Source organism: Tenrec ecaudatus, chromosome 1 (genome assembly GCF_050624435.1).
Source record: "Tenrec ecaudatus isolate mTenEca1 chromosome 1, mTenEca1.hap1, whole genome shotgun sequence".
Classification (NCBI taxonomy): Eukaryota; Metazoa; Chordata; class Mammalia; order Afrosoricida; family Tenrecidae; genus Tenrec; species Tenrec ecaudatus.
The window spans coordinates 36,658,747-36,664,746 of record NC_134530.1 but is presented as its reverse complement, the minus strand read 5'-3'; positions in this window follow the sequence as shown (position 1 = coordinate 36,664,746).

The window sequence follows — 6,000 nt, the reverse complement described above, 5'->3', positions numbered from 1 at the left end:
ATCTGTGGTAAATAAGGCTGATGATGTCTGGCTTTAAAAGATATAGCTCCTGGGGTCGTAAAGGCTTATAGTTAAACAAGTGGCCATCTAGCAGGAAAGCAAGAAAGCCCACATGGAAGAAGCACATCAGACTGTGTGATCATGAATTGTGGATGGGAAGAAGTATCAGAAGTTCAAAACCAAGCCACCAAATTGATGTGAAGGGGCATGGATGCAGTGGAGACCCCAAACCCACCTGTAAGATAATTGAACACTTCCTCACAAAAGGGCCACATGGATGGGATCACAAATCCAAGGTGAGGCATGGCACTGATGAACCACATGATTACTCACTAGCTCATATTTCCTCCCCTTACTATTAAGGATGTTATTTGGTTTAACTCATTAAGCATATTAGATTTGCATATGTTCATCTGTATAGTTAAGATCTTTTGATAGATAACCCTTCAGAAACAGTAACAGGAGTAATGGTTCCCAAATGGTACAGGAAGAGAGGGGAGGAGGTAGAGGGAGAATGGGGAGCTCATAACATTGATGACTATATAACCCCACTTGATGGGATCAAACAACAGAATTATATGTGAATGGATAGATAGGATAGTGTAAGATATGGGGGGTACTGTTTTGGGAAAAATAAGGGTTCTTGGGAGGTATGGTGGGGGAGAGAGGGAGCAAAGGGGAGCTGATATTAAGGAGTTCAAGAAGCAAGAAAATGTTTTGAAACTGATTGTGGTAGCAATTGTATAATACTGCTTGACGTCACTGAATGGTGAAATGTTATGCTATCTGTAAGAGCTCCCAATAAAACAACAAAATAAAATAAATGGTGGGGGTGGTGGTGGAAGAGATCGTGTGCAGCAGATTTGCCCAATGCAAAACATGGTTTGATTTCTTGATGGCTGCTTCCATGAGCATTGATTGTAGACCCATGTAAAATGAAATTCTTGACAGCTTCCATCTTTCCTCAGTTTATCACGATGTGGTCTATTGATCCAGTTAGAATTTGAGTTTTTCTTTACTTGGAGTTCCAATTCATACTGAAAGCTACATTCTTTGAGCTTCATCAGTAAGTGCTTCAACATGGAAGGCTGTTAAAAAGCTTGCTCTGATCCTCACACCATATTCTTCTCCCTATTGCCCAGCTTCTCAAACTATTTGCTCAGCCCTCAGAAATCTAAACTGCTCAGCATCCCCTTGTTCTTTTCAAATGATTGCATCTTGGTCTGTGTGCAGGTTCCCATGAGCACAGGTATGTGTGATGGCATTCCCATTTTTCCAAAGTTATCTATACTTTGTTGTGAGCCACATAGTCCAATGTCTTTGCAAAATCAGTGACACACAGTCAAGTGAACGTCTTTCTGGTCTTCTCCGCTGTCAGCCAAGATCCAGCTGACATCAGCAATGGTACCCCTTGTTCCACATCCTCTTCTGAATCTGGCTTGAATTCCTGGCAGCTCCCTGTTGATGTTCAGTTGCAGCTGTTTATTTATTTATATTCAGCAAACTGTAACTTGCATGTGTATCCATGATTTTCTTAAATTAAGACCCCAGACACTATTCTATCGGATAGCCGAGCACCGTCTAACTTCTTCACCACACTTTGCTGTCCAGCTCGTTTATTTCATCACATCTTCTATTTGCTCTACTTTACATATGAGAGTACGTTTGAGAGTCTTTTCTGAAATCCAATTCTGTATTTTCTTTCTTTCCCATCGTATGGATCTCTTTCTTTGCTTTCTTCATGTATAATATTCTTTTTTTAAGTCATTTTATTGAGGGTGTTTACAGCTCTTACAACATTCCATACATCAACTGTATCAAGCATATTTGTACATATGTTGCCATCATTTCCAAAACATTTTCTACTTGAGCCCTAGGTATAAGCTCCTCTCCTTTCCCCTCTCTCCCCCACCCTCCCACTTTCATGAACCCATGATCAACTATATATTGTCATTATTTCATATTTTACACTATCCATTGTCACCTTCACCCACATTTCTATTATTCGTCCCCCAAGTATAATATTCTTGATGCCATCCCACAGCTCATCTGGTCTTTAATCATTAGTGTTCAAAGTATCAAATCTGTTTGTACGATGGTTTCTAAATACAGGTGGGAAATGCTCAAGGTCATATTTTGGCTCTTGTAATTTTGGACTTGTAATTTTCTTCAGTTTCAACCTGAACTTTTGTATGAGCAGCCAAGAGTCCCCACAGTCAGCCTCTGGCCTTGTGTTGGCCAATGATTTTGACCTTTTCCACCCTCTCTTCCCACCAGCGTGGGCAAGTTGATTCCTGTGTGCTCCCGCTGGTGAAATTCACACGCTGAGTGCCTGTGTATGTTGTTGAAGGGTATTTGCAATGCAGCAAGTCCATCAGGGAGCTCCAGGTATCTGTGTTGTTTTTCTATCACCATGGCCCTATTTCCCAACGACTGGATCCTTTTTCTTCATTTCTAACTTTCACATTTTAATTGCCAGCAATTATCAGTGTAACTAGAGGGCATGTTTGATTCATCTCAGGCCTGCCGGAGTTGGTAAAAATCGTCGGCTTTTCGAAGATTTTCTCGCACCAGTCGCTGGTGCGTAACTTTGAGTAAGAGCTGTGTTAGCTGGACTTCCTGGCAGGTGTTCGGCTCTGATCCCACGACAGACAGCATTGTAGTTCCAAATGTTGTTGTGAGTTGGCACACAGTGGCTCAAACTCACAGCAACCTTCCACACAACAGAACAAAACCCCGCCAGGCCTGCGCCAGCCTCACAATTGCTCCCATTGTGGCAGCCCCTGTGTCGCTCCGTCTTGTCAAGGGCCTTCCTCTGTTTCACTTTACCAAACATGATGTCACTCTCCAAGGACTGGTCTCTCCTGACAACGTGTCCAAAGTACTGAAAATGCAGTCCTGCCACCCTTGACTCAAAGGCGCACTCTGGCCTTATTTCTTGTGATAGATTCGTTTTTCCTTTTACATAGATTTGTTCAAAATAGTTAGTTGTTCAAAACAGTTGAAGGGTTTTTGAGGATGAACATGATACCAAGCCTCTTGATGTTGACCTTCCCAGCATAGCAAACCATAGGAGTGTCTGATTCAGTATGGTCAGCACCCGTCCATTTCAGCTCACCAAAGCCTAGAAGTAAGGATGGCAAGAGTTGACCGTACATACTTTGGGCATGTGGTCCAGAGAACTAAGTCCCTGGAGAAGGACAAGAGAGACTGACACCGTGGCTGCAGCAATGGGCTCGAGCACAGGAACCATTGTGAGGAGTGCGGGATCTGACAGTGTTTCATCCTGCTGTGCACGGGGTTGCTATGGGCTGGATACTGATGTCTGTGCTTTCCATTTCATTTTGGACAAACTCCCTCTTTCCAGTTTCCTAGATTCCTACTTCATACCTTCCACGCTCCTATCATTAGTTGATGTTTGCAGCAGCTTCTTCACATCTGGAGTCATGGCTCATCAATAAAAGAAGGTCCTGAATGCTTTGCTCCATCTATGTCATTGGGATTCGCTCAGCCGCTCTTCCCGAGACAAATTTTGAGTGCCTTCCCACCTGAGGGACTCTTCCTCCAGCACTAGGACCAGACCACACTCACTGCCATTGAGTCAATGCTTGTGGGTTTCCGAGACTGTAACTGTTCACGGGCGTAGAAAGCCCAGACTTTCTCCAGATACCAGACAATGCTCTGCTGCTGTTGATAAAGCTTCCAATGGGAGTGAGGTGAGCTACAATCCTTCAGGCTTAGGTGTAACCTTCAGTGGACATAAAGGCCTCATTGGTTCTCAGCCTTCCTAATGCCACGACCTTTTAATACAGTTCCTCATGTTGTGGTGACCCCCAACCATAAAATTATTTTCATTGCTACTTCGTTACTGTAATTTTGCTACTGTTATGAATCGTCATGTAAATATCTGATATGTAGGATATATTTTCATTGTTACAAGTTGAACATAATTACATCATGGTGATGAACACAAAACAGTATGTAATTATCTACTGTGAAACATTTATTTCTATTGACAAATAAATGAAATTTTGTCTTGAAGCATGGAGTAGCATGGGTAACAGTCTTCAAGCCAGGTAACATACGGGCGGACCCACCTGGAGACGGATGGAGGAGCGGTGTCTCGGTTCCTAAGACCATCAGAAATGTGTTTTCTGATGGTTTTAGGCGACCCCTGTGAAAGGTTCGTTCACGCCCCCCAAGAGGGGTCGCGACCCCCATGTTGAAAACCCGCTGGCCTAGGAAAAGGATAGTTTGGTTAGCAAGAGATCGGAGGGGCAGTGCCCATGCAGACCACTAGGCGGCTACCGCGTATAACAGATGAGAATGGGTTGCATTTGCACAGGTTGCTCCACTGTGCTCTTAGTCTTCCGGGCCTGTAGGACACCAGCCTCTGTGGGGTGGGAAAGACCCGTCTCTACCAGAGGCTGGGATTCCCTTTTCTTTTTGCAGACTTCAAACGTGACAGGGGACAGTCACCACGATCGCGCCTGGCCTTTAGCAGGAGCCGAGAGTCAGATGAAAGCCAGGCCTGTCTCAGTTCTCTTTGGGGCTGGATGGTGCGACAACCCTGGCTCAGCTACATTTCCCTCACTCCCCACCAGTCGAATGGGGTCTGGATGTGGACCCCAAGGAGGCCTGGTGGTGCAGTGATTAAGTGCTTGGCCGCTAACCCAGAAGTTCCACCCCACTAGCGGCCTCAGATGGCTTGCAGGCAGTTGTGCTTAGTACTGCATGGTCTCTATGCGTCTACACAACACGTAGCTGCCTGGATCTACACTCTGGCTGGGCTTCCCGGAAAATGGTAGAGATGTCAAGATGCTAAAACCACTTAGATGTCAAGATCACGGCCTAGCTCAGAGTCATCAAGACAATTCCGACTCAGCCCGACCCCATCCATACAACAAAGTGGATCGGCCCTTGTGGGTTTGTTTCCCAGACTGTAAACCTCTCACTGCCACCAGGTTGGCAATTCTCTAGGGCAGGGTCCAGCTGACCTGGTGAGTTTCTGAGATGTAACTCTGGACAAGAGGAGAAAACCCGTCTTTCTCCTGAGCAACGACTGCTGGTTCCAAACTGCTGGCGTGGAGGTTAGCGGGACCCCCACCAGCTCTTCCACCAGCTCTTCTTGTATATGGCTCTCCATATACAAGAGTTTCCAATTCCCTGGGAGGAAGCACTTCCCCTGCGGAAACGCAAACACTGCTCCCTGGGTTTTCTGGCCAGTCCTGTCTGTGAAAGCAGAGAGCAGGCCTTGCTTCTGCAGCCTGGCTGCATGTGTTTGACCTGTCAGCCACTTATTTAGGTTAGTAGTTGAAATCAAACCTCTCTCCCCAAAACCAGGCGGAGGCCTTCATGGGTGGGAATTACTCTCCCCACAAAACACCATCTCTCAAAATACCATCTCTCCACGGGTGTCCCTTCCCCCTACTCCCCAAGGATCCTCAGAAAACTAGGTGGGTGAACATTAATAGATTCCAATGCTGCCAGACCTGCTGAATCAGGCACCTGAGAGGTGGGGCGCAGGCCTCCCGCTGGACCTCGGACGTGCGGCCAAGAACCACTGCCCCAGCTCCCTGCCCAGCACACTCTTCCTCCAGCCTGGGATCCCAAGCGTTTACCGGGGTGCTTGCCTGTGACCCCCCCCCCAGACTTCGAGCAACAGAAGACTCTAAGTAGCTTGCGCCCTCCCTCGAGCATAGACAGTAGCTGGGGGAGGACACCCAGGTCACCGCTATCACCTCCCGGGCCAGCGCAGAGAGCCCAAGAGAGGAGCCGCTGCCGGCGCTGCACAGGGGGCGCGGCGTTGGGACGTTTGTTTACAGGCTTTTGTTATTAAGGAAATGGCTGTCAGTCAAGGTAATTCTAGCCCCGATGAGCCATAAATATGCCCCCGGCTAATCTCAGGAGGATTTTATTGGCATCTAGGGGGCAGGGGCTCCTTCACCCAGCCCGGCCCCTCCTCTCAAAGCAAACCCCAGCTCGCTCTCTAGCTGTTTT